The sequence below is a fragment of the Gossypium arboreum genome, chromosome 3 (genome assembly GCF_025698485.1).
Source record: "Gossypium arboreum isolate Shixiya-1 chromosome 3, ASM2569848v2, whole genome shotgun sequence".
Lineage (NCBI taxonomy): Eukaryota > Viridiplantae > Streptophyta > Magnoliopsida > Malvales > Malvaceae > Gossypium > Gossypium arboreum.
In genome coordinates, this window is record NC_069072.1 from 72,292,691 (window position 1) to 72,310,272 (window position 17,582).

The window sequence follows — 17,582 nt, forward strand, 5'->3', positions numbered from 1 at the left end:
AGACTACATGCTTCCTTGTGTCATTTATTTACCACAATAATTTAAAAAGCCCTCATCCAAGCATCCAGGTTTTTTTCACTTAATACCAAAATTTTTGCTAAAGCCCAAGTTTGAACCCAAGATTTCTCCAACACTTCTCAAAGCCGTTAACCACTAAAGCAAACATTTAATTGTTTCATTTCATTGCACAATTAGATACCTATATACAACCTCCTTACGGACCCCCACTTAAGGCCCAATACTTCTAGGCCCAAATTCGGGGTGTTACATAAAGACACAGTTGCAAGAACTTGTTGACAGGGATTTTGTCCGACCGAGTCATTCACCTTGGGGTGCTCTGGTTCTGTTTGTGAAAAGAAAGACGGGTCTTTGAGATTGTGTATCGACTACCGGCAGCTTAATAAAGTAACCATAAAGAATAAGTACACGTTACCCCGGATTGATGATTTATTTGATCAGCTGAAAGGTGCTACTGTGTTTTCAAAAATTGATCTTCGATCGGGTTATTATCAGCTACGGGTAAAGGAGTCAGATGTGCCAAAAATAACCTTTAGAACCAGGTACGGGCATTATGAGTTTCTGATTCTGCCGTTTGGGCTAACTAATGCACCTGCAGTATTCATGGATTTGATGAACCGGATATTCAGACCGTACTTAGACATATTTCTGATAATATTCATTGATGATATTTTGGTTTATTCTCGGTATGAAGAAGAACATGCAGAACATTTGAGAATTGAGTTGCAAATTCTGCGACAGAAGCAGTTATATACTAAATTCAGTAAATGTGAATTTTGGCTTCGAGAAGTGGGTTTTCTAGGACATATTGTATCTGCCGAAGGCATCAGGGTAGATCCAAGTAAAATCTCAGCTATTGTCAATTGGAGTCCATCGAAAAATGAATCTGAAGTTAGAAGTTTCTTGGGTTTAGCTGGTTATTATCAGAGATTTGTACAGGGATTCTCTATGATAGCTTTTCCAATTACTCGATTATTGCAGAAAGATGTAAAGTTCAAATGGACTGATGAATGTCAGCGGAGTTTCAACCGATTGAAAGATCTACTAACGAAAGCACTTGTATTAGTGCAGCCTGAACCGGGTAAGGAATTTGTTATTTACAATGATGCCTCATTAAATGGTTTAGGTTGTGTCTTGATGTAAGAAGGTAAAGTAATAGCCTATACTGCAAGACAACTTAAACCACATGAAAGAAATTACCCAGTACATGATCTTGAATTTGTTGTTATTGTATTTGCGCTGAAGATATGGCGGCATTACTTGTACGGTGAGAAATGTCATATTTATATTGATCATAAAAGCTTGAAATATTTGATGACACGAAATATTTGAATTTGAGACAAGCAGTGGCTTGAAGGCGATAAAGGACTATGATTTGATTATTGATTACCATCCGGTAAAGCTAATGTTGTAGTGATGCTTTGAGCGAAAATCTCTGTTTCCTTTACGAGCTATGAATACCCGGTTGTCACTGACTGATGATGGTTCAATCATAGCTGAATTGAGAGCTAAACCGACATTTTTACAGCAAATATGTAAAGCTCAGAACAATGATGAGAAGTTACAGGTTAAACGAGCACAATGTGAGTCAGGTAATGATTCTGAATTTTAGATTGGTTCTGATGGTTGTTTATTATTCAGAGGTAGGGTATGTGTACCTCGAATTGAGCTCATCTGTAAGATTTTACGCGAGACTCACAGAAGATCTTGTGTCGTACATCCGGGAGTAATAAAATGTATAATGATCTGAAAAAGATGTCTTGGTGGTCGGAATGAAACGTCATATCTTTGAGTTTGTATCAAGGTGTTTAATATGTCAGCAAGTTAAAGCTGAACATCAGGTACCTTCGGGGTTACTTTAGCCAATTACTATACCGGAATGGAAATGGGAAAGAATCACTATGGATTTTGTATCGGGGTTACCTTTTTCTCCGAGGAAAAAAGATGTTATTTGGGTGATTGTTGACCGATTGACAAAGTCAGCTCACTTTATTCCGGTACGTATGGATTATTCTTTAGATAAAGTAGCTGAACTATACATAACTGAGATTGTCAGGCTACATGGAGTGCCTGTCTCCATTATATCAGATAGAGATCCCCGATTTACGTCTCATTTCTGCGACAAATTGCAAGAAGCCTTGGGTACTCAGTTGTTTTCAGCACTGCATTTCATCCTTAGACAGATGGTCAATCTGAGCGTGTAATTCAAGTATTGGAAGATATGCTCCGATGTTGTATACTTGAGTTTGAAGGTAATTGGGAGAGGTATCTACCTTTGATTGAATTTGCTTACAATAATAGTTATGAGTTCAGTATTAAAATGGCTCCGTATGAAGCTTTGTATGGTAGAAAATATAGAACATCATTATATTGGACAAAGCCTAGTGAAAAGAAGATACATGGGGTTGATTTGATCCGGGAAACAGAAGAAAAAGTAAAGGCTATTCGGGATAGTCTAAAAGCAGCTTCCGATCGTCAAAAATCATATGCCGACCTTAAACGAAAAGAGATTGAATTTCAAGTCGGTGACAAGATATTCCTGAAAGTGTCTCCTTGGAAGAAAGTCCTCCGATATGGTCGAAAGGTAAATTGAGTCCAAGATTTATCGGGCCATATGAAATCATAGAAAGAATTGGACCGATCGCTTATCGATTGGCATTACCACCGGAACTTGATAGAATCCATAATGTTTTTCATATATATATGTTACGACGATATCGATCAGATCCTTCACATGTTATTTCTTCGACAGAAGTGGAGATTCAACCGGATATGACTTACAGTGAAGAACCGGTCAAGATATTAGCACGGGAGACAAAAAAGCTTAGAAATAAAAAGATAAATTTGGTGAAAGTATTGTGGCAAAAGCATGGGATTGAGGAAGCGACATGAGAACCAGAGGAGGCAATGAGGAAACAATACCTAAACCTCTTTACTGGTAAGATTTTCGAGGACGAAAATCCTTAAAGGGGGAAGAGTTGTAATGGCCTAAATTCAAGGTTATCGGAACAGTGGTTTCGTAACCACAAATTCGATTTAAAGAGAAATTTATTTTAATATTTTTGCATGAATATTTATATAATAGGAAAATCGTGTGAAAATATCAGTAAAAATTTTTTACCGATTTAGTGGTTAGTTAGAAAAAGAAATTATTGAAGAAATTGGGTACAAACAAAGTATCGAGACCTCGATCTCATAAAATCGAATCGAAAATATTTTTATAAATATTTATGAAAAGTTAGTGATGTGGTATTAAAATTTCGTTAGGAAATTTTAATGTTTGGGTAGTCAATTAAATGAAAAGGACTAAATTGTAATAGGTGTAAAAGTTGCTAGAATGATTAAATAGCTTAAGAGTCTAATGGGAAATGATTTAAAAGGAAATTAGACCCAAATTTATTTGGGCTAGATGGCAAGGGCAAGAAATCAGTAGGAAAATTAATGATTTGGGCAAAATTAATGTTATTTGGATGAAATTGAAAGTCACCATGGTTGAGTACTGTAAGATTATGATAAAATAGAATGAAATTGAAGCTTTAATTTGTTTATGAGATGATTTTATTAGGTAATTTCAATAGAAATTGATTTTTATGACTTAATTGTGAAAATGTTTGGAACTAAAGTCTAGTGCTGAAATTATGATTTCCAAAGGTTGTAAACTAGTTTAAGGTCATAGAATAGAGTGTTAATTAAGAAAAATCAGCTCAATTGAGAGGCTAATTGAGTAGGGACGAAATTATTATTTATTAAAAGCTTAGGGGAAAAATGGTAATAAACAGCTTGCACTAAAACAGTTTGGACAGCAGCAGTAGACTAACTTTGAAAAATCACCATAAATTTTAGGAATTTGATTAGAAGATGAACAAAATATTGAATTAAATATTATTGAGTTTAGTTTCTCATAAAACGGTGTAAGCAATGGATTTGTAAATTTTGATATATAATAAATTTTGTGAGACAAGGTCAGAATGAATTCGAGTTCCCCTGTTCTAACTTTGAAAAATCATAAAAAATTGAATAAAAATAATTAGGGGCTTAAATTTATATTTATAGACTTCTGAGTGATTCTACTTTTAAGATAAACAAATGATAATATCATTTTAATCCTATATAAAGATATAATTAATTTTTAGTGCAGAAGGGTCAGAACTGTCAGACAGCAGAACATGAGTGAATTTAAAGAATAAACTGTACTTATTGGCTAAACCAAAAATATTGAAAATTTTATGGTAAGAAGATATTTGATTCTAGTTTCAGGGAAAATTATCGAATCCTAATTTGTAATTCTGTAGCTCAAGATAAAAATAATTTAGTGACTATGACTCAAGTAGACAGCTTTGAATGAACTATAAATAATAATGAAATTATAGAGAATGTTGCATATGAACATGAAATGTATTAAATTGATAATTAAATTTAATTATTTAGATCCAGAAGATTAAAATACGAAGCTAGATCGAGGAAAGGAAAAAGTTCGGGATTAATAGATTTTTGTACAGGAACAAGTATCAAGGTAAGTTCATGTAACTTGAATTATATTCTTAAATGCTTGAAATGCATGTTTTTTTATATGAATATGATTTGAATGTTCAATATATGGAAATTTATGAAACATTGATATATTTGATAAAAGGGGAAGAAATCACAGTTGAATGAAAGGAAAATTCGATGGATCTCTGAAAAGGAATTGACGATAAAAAGGATATAGCCCGGACGAGTGATCCTATGCTGATATAGCCCTCCCGAAGAATATGTGGAAAATGGATTTAGCCCGGACGGGTAATCCGAATTAGGGTTTGAATTTAGCCTAGACTGGTAATTCAGATCCAAGCTCATTAGAGTAATTGTCGTCGGAGGGGATTTAGCCTGGACTGGTAATCCCGACAATACTCTATGAGTTTATATTGCAGGGGATTTAGCCTGGACCGGTAATCCCGCTACAAGGTTGAGGTTCGCGGGAGTGTGTTCTCTGAAATGGAAATGTGCGCACATAAGTATGATTTGACGGACCCGAAATTGTACACTAAAAGTGTACCTCTGAAAATCCATCGAAATTCTGAAAATTCAACGGGATAAATATGGAAAAATAACAAGGAAATGGAAATCATGGTATTGATGAACACATCAATCATCATATATATATTATTGATACATGGAAATTATTGTACTAACTTGAATGTTGAGTTTGTGGATGTTAGGGTAATAATGCATTGAATGGATATATGAATGTTTACTGTATTGTATTGAAAATATTAGGTAAGTATAATTCTTGTTACATGAGCTTACTAAGCACAAAGTGCTTACCCTGTTTCATTTTCCCCTGTTTTGTAGTGTTAAGAGCTTGGAGGTCGGATTTGGTCGGAGACACATCACACTATCAACCTCAGGATTTCGGTATATAAAGAAACTTTATTTTGGAAATCAATGGAATGTATAAGCTAATAAAGTAAATGTTTTTGTGAAATGAATGTAAGGTCAGCCAATAGTATGGCTAACAAATCTTGGTTTTGATGTGTGATGAGGTTATCTTATAAATATGTATGAATCTATCTTGAAAATATGTTGAATTGGATTGGTTGATTTGGATGAATCTCAGTTTAAAATTGTAGGGAAGGTTAGATATCTATAAAGGGGTTATTTTGAGTTTTAAAAAAAATTAAATTAATTCGTAAACTCCGGCAATGCCTCGTACCCTATTCCGGCAATGAATACAGGTAGGGGGCGTTACAAGCTATGTAATATGAAAAGGGATAGCTTAGGCTTTCAAATATGAAAAGGGATAGCTTCGGGTATCGAATATGAAAAGGGGATAGCTTTGGCTATCGAATATGGAATGGGGATAGCTTCGACTGTCGATTATGAAAAGGGATAGCTTCAGCTATCGATTATGAAAATGGATGGTGACGACTCGGTAATATTTTTCGACGCAATATACTTTGTTCCTATAGAAGGTAGAAAGCATGTGTATTCATGATTGTGGAAAATTATTTTATTATGTGTTAATATTGAATTTATGTGATCAAGAACTAATTTGGGTTGTTGGTGATGCTTAGGCTTGTGCCAAGCTAGTGTTGGATTGATACATATTTATTTTAAGCTTATGCATTGTATTGATAAGCATCGTTTATGTATTACGAACTTACTAAGCATTATATGCTTACTTTATGTTCTTTTTCCATGTTTTGTAGTTAATGGGAAGCTCATTCGGGTTTGAAGATCGTTGGTGACCTATTACACTATCTATCAGCTATATCGGTAGATTTTTATGTTTTTAAGTCATGGTTATAATGGCATATATAGGTGTAACACCCCCTTACATGTATCCGACATCAGGACAGGGTTTGAGGCATTACCAGACTTAAACGTAAACAAACATACAAAACCGAGTCACAAAATTTTATTCAAATTAAATTCATTCATACATATGCATGTTGTCCTATGAGGCCCAAAACATACATCAAGAGTGGTTCGGGACTAAACCGAGAACTTTAGAAAATTTTAAGAAAACTTAGAAGAATTTTCATGAAACAGGGTCACACGCCCGTGTGGTCACACACGCCCGTGTGGCTTGGGACACGCCCGTGTGGCTTGGGACACGCCCATGTCCTCAGTCTGTGTAACATTCTGTTTATGATGTCATCAATGTAATTAGGGTCACACGGCCAAGTCACACGCCCGAGTGCTTAGGCCGTGTGGCGAATTAAATTCTAAAAATTAAGTGCAGACTTCACACAGCCTGGGAACATGCCCATGTCCTGCAGTTGTGTCCTTCACACAGCTGAGATGCACGGCCATGTCTCTGGCCCGTGTGTTTACTACTGAACATTCTGTTTTTCATTTAATAAGGTGTAGAGGAGACACAGCCGGATCACACGCCCATGGGGCAGACCGTTTGTCACACACGGTCTAGACACACGCCTATGTGCATACCCATGTAGACAATTTTGTAACTATTTCCAAGCATTTTGTCACCCTCAATAACACATGCACATGGCATAAGTGAGCACTTACACGTTCATAAACATGACTCATGCATGTCAACTTCATTACAATTTTTACTTACTTAAGACTTCATATTTTATTTAAACCAAGCTTACCAAGTTCACATGCAATATAAAACATCAATTTACTTCTATTTTACACATTCATGTTGTAGTTGTTATTATGCCATTTACTCACAACTCCATCACAAAACATATATGGTCACATCCCCAATTCATCCATGCTAAATGAATTTAACCATACCAAGAGTGATCTTAGCACATGCATGCATATATGGATAGGATTACATCCCCATAATTAATATGGGCCATATCTCATGGCCAAATACAAAATGAATCATCAAATCATTATAAGCCAACACATTTGGCTACACAAATATGACATATAACAAAAATACCAAGTCCCTATACATGCCATACTCAAAATACTTAAATTCACTATACCTAAAAGATTAGTTTGATAGTGTGAATCGAGCTCCTACTTCCTTCGCCGAGCTAGCTTGGCGACACTATAAGGAAATGAAAAATGAATGGGGGTAAGCATAAAGCTTAGTAAGCTGGCATGTAAATAATTAACAACATTAACCATGCAGCATTATTCGCATAACACAACAATATATTTATCACAATGTCATCAAGTATCATAGATACATTTTAAGTCATGCCATTTACATAATGTACAATAAAAATCATGATCATAGTTCATTCATTCACTTCTTTCGAGTTTTATCGATTCATAATCTAAACATTTATGAGCTTGGTGTACGTACCTGTACCCTTTCAACATGATCATACCTTGTCATCCCTTTGGCATAGTCGTTGAATTACCCGTTGAACCACTTGGAATACTAAAGGATACTCGGGAACTCTCATACACATGGTAGGATGCCAATGCCATATCCCAGATATGGTCTTACATGGGATCGTAGGTCGATGCCAATGCCATGTCCCAGACATGGTCTTTCATGGGATCACACATCGATTCCGATAGCCCAGCTATGGTCTTACATGATATTACATATCGATCCCAAAGCCATGTCCCAGACATGGTCTTACATGGGATCGTACATAACCCTAATGTCATGACATTTGTATCCTAACTATTCTTAAGGTTCAACCGGGATTTTAAGGTATCGAACTCATCAAATCATCATCAAGTCATCATTAATTAAATCCATAAAGACACATTTATAATTCATGCAATATTAAAGCATTAAATACAAAATAATGTAACGTTGCATTATTTACACACAAACTTACCTCGGTCCCAAAATATGGCTACTATTCGATTTAGTCCACAACCCTATTATTTCCTTGGTTTAGGTCCGGACTCCATTTTTCTTGATATATAATAGCAAATTTTTCTTATTTAATTATCACATTATTCAACATAGTCCATAAATCATACTTTGGAAAAATTACAATTTTTCCCTTAAACTTTCACATAATTACAAATTAGCCTCTAGGCACGTAAAATGAAATATGTTCATTTTCTTTGATTCTCAAGCCTAGGCGAACTTATCATACTCATATCAGCCCACGTTTTCTTTCAAATCAAATTTTTAACCACCTATTTTACAACTTTTACAAAAAGATTATTTTTAGGTGTTTTCATGAAAATCACTAAGTAAAAGATGTGTAGCATGCATCAAACTTTCATATTCCTCCATTAAACACCAAAATACATGCATGTCACACATGGGAACTCTAGCTCAAAATAATGGTAGAAATGGCTAGATCATGCTTCAAAGATCTCAAAAACATAAAGAACATTAAAAATGAGACTAGGATGTACTTACTATTGAGCTTGAAAGGATGAAAAAGACCCTAGCTATGGCTCCTTGATAATTTTGGCTAAGGAGGGAGGAAGATGGACACAATTTTGACTTATTTTTCCCTTTTTATTCTTTTATTAACCAAATGACAAAAATGCCCTTAAGGCATTTCTTTCAAATTTTTCCTATTTATGCCCATTTTTGTCCATAAAAATAGAAATTGAGAAAATTACTATTTAAAGAGCTCTAATTAGTAATCCAGGGGCCTAAAGCTTCTAGAACTCACATTTTGCAACTTTTGCGATTTAGTCCTAAACATCAAATTGGACACTTTATCAATAGAATTTCTTCATGAAACTTTCACACAAGTATGAAATCATATCATAGACCTCATGAGAATCATAAAATAATTATTTCTACTTTGGATTTGTGGTCTCAAAACCACTGTTCTGACTAGGCCCTAATTCGGGAAGTTACAATAGGTGTTTTGTGCTTTATGAATAGCCATTGTGTTTGGCTTGTAAATATGGTATTTTCGTTAATGATTTTGGTTTTTATGTTGGCATACATATGTGGTTTATGATTTTTTACATTTTTGGCATTTGGGTTTAAATGGTTGGTGTTGGAATGATCAAATGTAGAAATGCTATAAATGATTCTTTTGGTATGCTAGAATGTGACCAATATGATATCATTTGGTATGGAATTTAGGTTGCAAATGTTAAGTTGATAATGGCTAAATTATGCTTGTGTTTGGATATGCTTCCTATAAATTGATCTTCTTATGGCATATTGGTTGTATGAATTGGTACCATATTGTTTTAGCTTGACTATGCATATTTTAGGTACATTTTGGATGCTTGAAATGGGTGCAATTAGGTTGTATGAGTGTGCATAATTTGGGAATGGCCTATTTCTTATCCACAATGCCTAAGACACTGGCGTGTGTCTCAACCGTGTATGACACACAGCCGTCTGACATGGGCGTGTGTGTGACAGCCTTAAAACGACCCTAGTCGGAATGTGGTTTCGGGACCACAAAACCGAGGCATAAAAATAATTTGATATTTATTTTGATGCCTATAATATGTGTTAACTCATGTGTGACATTTTGATGCTTTAATTTAGAGTTATAAATGTGAATTTCACTAGAAAGGACCTAGTAGAAAACTTTGAAAGTATGATGGGGAAATGTATGATGACTAATTAAAGCATGCATGCAAAACAATGGCCTTGCATGTCAAATACCCCTTTTACAAGTGATGGCTGGCCATGACAAGGAGTATGGGCTAAACATGTCATGAAACATGTTTTGTTGGTGCATTAGGGAAACAATAAACAAATAAGCATGGGTAGTAAAGAAAAAAAATGTGTGTGTGTGAGTGAAACCCCCATTGCTGTACATGGAAGAAAAGAAAAGAAAAAAATTTTGCTCATCCATTTCATTCTCTCTTGACCAAAAATACTAGAGGGGAAAGGAGGAATTTTGCTTCATGCTTGGGTTGGAAGAGGATTAGGAAGAGGTTTGGCTATATTTGCATCAAGATTAAGGTATGTTTGATGTTGTGCCATGAGATTCATGCATGTTTTTGGTTGTTAACTTGATGTTCTTATTAGCCCATGGTTCAAATCTTTGTTATATCATGGGGATGGTATTTGGCCAAGGTGGATTTTGAGTTAATGCCATTGCATGTTAAATATGAAGCTTGATGATGATACATGTGATGGTGGATTGAGGACTCTTAGATTTTCTTTGAGCATTTTTGAATGATATACTAAGTTCTTTGTGTAATCATGACCAAAATTATGGTGTTGTGATGTATTCGCCATGGTGCATCCCCAAGTGTGATTTATGCTCTTTGCATGGAGAGTAAGATTTGTGTTTCAAATCATGTTCATGTTTAGTTACAATCAACTTGAGATTCGGCTCTAGCATACATATATGTATATATGTTTGAGCATGATGTATTGGTATGACGTATATACTATCTTAAGGTATATACTTACTTATGATGATGTTTGGTTATGAAGGAAATGATAGATGTGTATTGAGTTACAATATGGAAAGGTATTAGTTAGTAAAATGTATGCTGTTTTTGTGTGGTAATAAGTGTATAAATGGCCTCAACATGGATATGCATATTCGGCCACATGAAGGGAAATTGGTGAGCATGTATTCGGTTAGAGGCAACCATATTGAAGCCTTATCTTGGCTTAGATTGTTGACTAAATGGGTAATAAGTGAGGATGGTTGCCGAATATACAAACATACATATGCATGTGTAATTGAATTATGAATGTTTAGCGAGATGGTTAAACTAGTTGATTTATTGATTAAGCTCAAGGAGTTAAAGAAGGAGAATCAAGCAAGGGAAAGGCGAAGGTCATCGAGTAGCCGACTTGGACTATTTTACCCAACACAAGGTAAGTCATTAAGCATATATTTGATATTTCTTAAATGATTGTAATATCTATGCAATTGTGTTTAATGAGATGAAATATATACAAATGTATGTGTATGAAAAGATGATAATGTTGAACGTAAAAGAGATAGTGAAATGTGTAGGAAGTTGCTTGCACTAAGTGTGCGAGAAATAGATGTGTACGGTGATTGAGATTGGCACTTGAGTGTGCGAGCTTGTAATGTACGGCACTAAGTGTGCGAGTTTGGACTATATGGCACTATGTGTGCGGGCTTGAATCATATGGCACTAAGTGTGCGTGATTGAGTATTAAGCACTATGTGTGCGAACTCTACACATATCTCCAATTGAACATTTATATGGAGGCGTGACTTTATCGAGATGAGTATGGACAGCGGAAAGAGTAAGTACCTTGAGTTCATGGCTAATAGATGCTATGTTCATGCTCGGTGTGGAGTTGGTAAGATTTAAATCTATGTGATGATTTCAATTGCATTCCCGTAAATAAGGTATCGTGGAATAGATGAAAGTTCATTTGATTGCATGATTGTTGCGGAAATGAAATGATGTATGGAAATTGCTTCAATTATCCTATTGAACAGTATATGAAATGTAAATGTATGACTTGGTATGAGATTGATCCGAAAGATCTAAGGAACTATGGTATAGTTCGGTATGGCTGGAACATTTGGCCTTGTTTCATTATTTCATTTTATGATAATTGTATTAATGGATGGTTGTGGAATGCTTATGACTTATGAGTTATAAACTCACTCGGTGTTTTCTTGTCACCCATTTTAGGTTCCTTGGGCTCGTCTCCTTTTGGGTGTTCAGAATCACAACGAAGTCATCACACCGTGAGCAATCTTTGGTATTGTCTTCTTAGTCGACTTAGGAGAACATTTGGCATGTATGAGCTATTTTGTTTTGTTAAATTTTGGGTTGTAAACTTTAAGCCATGTGAAAATGGCCTATGTGGTCGTTTGAGTGGGATGCTAGAATCTATAGCCACGAGTCTTAGAAACCTTAATTTTGATAAGGTGGCCATAATTTGTGTCACGTATGATGGATGAGTAGTAAGGCTAAGGAAGGATTCATGAAATTGGCATAGTCTACTGCAGTAACTGTTGCAGACAGCAGCAGTGATATGAGATCGAAAAATCACTAAAAATAGTAGAAGTGGAATTAACAGCTAAAAAAATTACGTACTCGAAGCTTGATGGGTCTATTTTCATATGGATGAAACAAAATGACTATATGAGCTGTATTTTAAGAGATATTAAAGTTCTCGTGAAACAGGGCCAGAACGGTTTCTGGATCCCCTGTTCCGACTTTGGAAAATCATTGTAAATTAACCAGAGATAATTAGGAGTCATGCAATATATGTGTAGATTCCTCTCTGAGTCTAGTTTCTATAGAAACAAACGGCATCAGTATTGAAGCCCTGTACAGGGAGATATCCAATTTGTAACGCACAAAGGTCAGTGTAGTCGATCCTTGCAATAGGGGAGAATTTAACTAATAAACTGTACTAATTGGATTGACAAAAAATTCTAGAAAAAAATATTTAGATGGAAATATGAGTCTAGTTTCAGGGAAAAATTACGAAACTAATTTTCGAGTTGTAAAACTCAAGATATGATTTTTGAAGCGACTAGTACACAGATTGGCAGCTTGTCTGGGAAATTCTCAATAAGTGGTTTGAAGTCTGTTAACACCTCGTGTTCGACTCCGGTGACGGTCTCGGGTTCGGGGTGTTACAATTTTATTGGTATCAGAGCTATGGTTTAGTCGGTTCTAGGACTACCATAGCACGTGTGAGTCTAGCTATACATGCCAATGTGTTAGTGCTTAAAAATGTGATGACTTCTGACGGTTGAAATTTTTGTTTTGATTAGCAAATGGAACCCGGGGTAGAGAGACCCTTGGCGGATGACGTTGAAAGTGTAGCGGCTGCTCTGCGCAAGGGACACCGCTGTTGAGCCTCGGTCATTCGCGAATAATCAAGATGAAGGGCGAAACAAGCCTTCTTCACCATGATGAATGAGTGGGTCGCGCAATATGCCCGAACCAATCCTACTGTCCAACCATTCCCAAATTTAAATAATCCACCCCAAGAGCCCGTAATGCCATCGTTGCTGATCTGTGAGGCTGAGTAAACCACCGTGGACTTGATTAGGAAGCGTGGGGCGAGGAGTTTAAGGCCATAGTTCTTGGCGATCTTTGAAAGGGTGAGTTCGCTTGATAACACCATTAGAGTGTTTGATGAACGTCATGCACACCCGATGAATGTCTTAAGTGTGCTATATCCTTGTTGCGAGACTCACCTACTATTGGTGGAGGACCTTAATTTCCATAGTCCCAAAGGAACAAGTTACTTGGGATTTCTTCCAAACGAATTTGAAAGAAATACATTAGTCAACGGTTCATTGATCAAAAGCGTAAGGAATTCTTGGAGCTCAAGCAAGGTCGTGATGATGATCTCGAATAAGAACATGAGTTCGTAAGACTTAGTCGGTATGCTCGGAGTGTGTGGCTGATGAGGTTGCTATGTGCAAAAGATTTGAAGAGGATTGAATGAAGAGTTAAAGCTACTAGTGGGTATTTTGGAGATAAAAGAATTTGTAACACTAGTTGAACGAGCACGCAAGGCGGAAGAGCTCGGAAGGGAGAAGAGGAAGGCTGAATTTGAAGCTAGAGATTATCGTAAAAGATCGACGGGCAAGGCTCCATTTTATGCTGTAAAGAAGTTCAGAGAGGACACAAATAAGTCGAGGGCGACTGCGGGGATTTCCATTAGAGCACGACCATCGATGGACTCACGAGCTACCTCGGTAGCTAGTGTGGGCAATAATCGTCAAGAAAAGCCCGAATGCCCCCAATGTGGAAGACGACACATAGGTGAATGTTGGGGTAAGTCATTAATAGGGCTGTTATGGATGCGGTTCGAAGGACCACTTCATTAGAGATTGCACGGAGCTAGATGAGAAGAATAAGATGCAAGGTGCAAGATCTAGTGGGACGACGGCTAGAGGTAGACCCCCGAGGATTTCAGGAGGTAGGGGTGGTAATCAGAGAGGGGTCTCTGATACGGTTGTTCGATCCGAGACTCGTGCTCCTGCTAGAGCATATGCTATCCGCGCACGAGAGGAGGCATCCTCCCCGACGTTATCATCGGTACTTTCACTCTCTTTGATACTAGTGTGATTGCATTGATTGACCTGGCTCTACTCATTCATATGTATGTGAAACCTTAGCATCCAAGAAGACTCTACCGTTGAGTCTCATCGAGTTCGTAATTCGGTGTCAAATCCTTGGGTCGTTACGTCTTTGGTCGACAAAGTGTGTAAGAAATGCCCCTAGTCATTCGAGGTTCTGTTTTCCGCGGACTTGATGCTTTTGCCGTTCGATGAATTTGATGTTATTCTTGGGTTGGATTGGTTGACCGTGCATGATGCGGTTGTGAATTGCAAAAGCAAGACTATTGAATTGAGATGCTAAATAACGAGATGATCCGAGTTGAGTCTACGGACTTGAAGGGTTGCCACCGTAATATCATCAATGTTGGCCCGAAATATGTAAGAAAAGGGTGCGAAGCATACCTTGCGTATGTACTTGATGATAAGGAGTTAGAAATAAAACCCGAATCGTGCGGTGGTTTGTGAATACCGGATGTTTTTCGAAGAATTACCGGGTTTGCCACTGTTCGGAGATAGAGTTTGGTATTGAGCTTGTACCTGGGACCACACCGATTTCGATAGCTCCGTATCGTATGGCACCAACGGAATTAAAGGAGTTGAAAGCTCAGTTGCAAGAGTTGGTGGATAGAGGCTTTGCTCGCCCGAGTTTTTCACCTTGGGGTGCACCAATGTTGTTTGTGAAAAAGAAGGACGGAACCATGAGGTTGTGCATCGACTATCGTCAACTTAATAAAGTGACAATAAAGAACAAATATCCGATACCGCGTATCGATGATTTGTTCGATCAACTGAAGGGAGCCTCAGTGTTTTCAAAAATAGATTTGAGATCAAGCTATTATCGATTCATGAATCCGAGATTCGGATATACCCAAAACCGCCTTTAAGCGAGATATGGTCACTACGAATTCTTAGTGATGCCGTTTGGGCTCACTAATGCCCTATGGTATTTATGGATTTGATGAATCGGATCTTGGATCATATTTGGATCGGTTCATAGTGGTGTTCATTGACGACATCTTGGTCTATTCAAGAGATGAGACCAAACATGCGAGCACCGAGATTAGTGTTGCAAATTTTACGGGATAAGCGGTTATATGCTAAGTTCAAGAAGTGTGAGTTCGGTTAAGAGAGGTTAGCTTCTTGGGTCATGTGGTATCTCAGACGGTATTTGAGTCAACCGAGTAAAATTTCAACTATACTTAACCGAAGCCTCAGAAATATTCTTGAGGTTCGAGCTTTTTGGGACTTGCGGTTACTACCGCGGTTTGTAAAAGGATTCTCGATGATAGCCACACCCATGACGAAACTGCTTCAGAAGGATGTCAATTTTGAATGGACGAAAAAGTGTCAGAAAAGTTTCGATCAATTGAAAACTCATTTAACGGAAGCTCCAGTTTTAGTGCAGCCCGAATCTAGCAAAGAGTTTTTCATTTATAGTGACGCCTCCCTACTTGGGTTAGGTTGCGTATTAATGCAAGAAGGTCGAGTTGTGGCCTACGCGTTGAGACAATTGAAGCCACATGAGAAAAATTATCCGACCCATGATCTCGAATTGGCTGCCATCGTATTCGCCTTAAAGATTTGGCGACATTACTTATTTGGTGAGAAGTGCCATGTGTATTCGGATCACAAAAGTCTCAAATATTTGATGACTCAAAGAGACTTAAATCTGCGACAAAGACGTTGGCTCGAGTTGTTAAAAGATTACGAGCTTGTCATTGATTATCACCCGGGAAAAGCTAATGTGGTTGCGGACGCCTTAAGCCAGAAATCACTGTTTGCTTTACGAGCAATGAATGTACACTTGTCTATTCTACCCGACAATGTGCTAGTAGCGAATTAAAGGCCAAACCATTGTTGACTCATCAAATTCGTGAAGCTCGAAAGTTGATGATGAGTTGGTTGCAAACGGTGAGTGTGTTCGAACAAGGAATCGGAGTTTCATATTGGTGATGACGATTTTTGAGGTTCGAAGTCGTCTGTGTGTTCCAAAGAATTCGGAACTTATTTCAATGATTCTGAACGAAGCCCATTGTAGCCGAATGGCAATCCACCCGGGGAGTACGAAGATGTACAACGATTTGAAACAACAGTTTTGGTGGCATGGTATGAAAGGAGACATCTCTGACTTTGTTTCGAGATGTTTAATATGTCAACAAGTGAAAGCGGAACATCAAGTGCCTTCAGGATTACTTCAGCCGATTACGATACCCGAGTGGAAATGGGATCGAGTTACAATGGACTTTGTGTCCGGACTGCCATTTTCAGCGAGCAAGAAGGATGCGATTTGGGTTGTTGTTGATAGACTGACTAAGTCGGCTCACTTTATCCCCGTGCGTACGGATTTTTCATTGGATAAACTAGCTGAATTGTATGTTTCTCAGATTGTGAGATTACACGGGGTACCGATTTCTGTGGTGTCGGATAGAGATCCGAGGTTCACCTCGCGATTTTGGAAGAGATTGCAAGAAGCTTTAGGTACCAAGTTGCATTTCAGCACCGCCTTTCACCCCCAAACCGATGGTCAATCCGAGCGAAAAATTCAGATACTTGAGGATATGTTGAGATGTTGCATCCTCGAGTTCAGTGGTTCATGGGAACGGTACTTACCTTTGATTGAATTCGCTTACAACAATAGTTTTCAATCAAGTATTAAGATGGCACCTTACGAGGCCTTATACGGGCGTAAATGCCGTACACCATTGTTTTGGACCGAGCTCGGTGAGAACAAAATTTTTGGAGTGGATTTGATTAAAGATCTTTGAGCAGAAAGTAAAAGTAATCCGTGAAAATCTGAAGATAGCCTCCGATCGTCAGAAGTTGTACGCGGATCTGAAACGAAAAGACATTGAGTATCAAGTGGGAGATAAAGTGTTTCTTAAAGCTTCGCCTTGGAAAAAGATACTCAGATTTGGCCGTAAAGGCAAATTGAGCCCGAGGTTCATCGGGCCATATGAGATATCTGAACGAGTCGGTCCAGTTGCGTATCATTTGATTTTGCCCCCTGAACTTGAAAAGATTCACGACGTCTTTCATGTTTCGATGCTTCGATGCTATAGGCCTGATCCGTCGCACGTAATTAGTCCATCAGAGGTTAAAATTCAAGCCGATATGAGTTATGAAGAAGAACCGATTCGTATCCTAGCTCGTGAAGTGAAGGAGTTG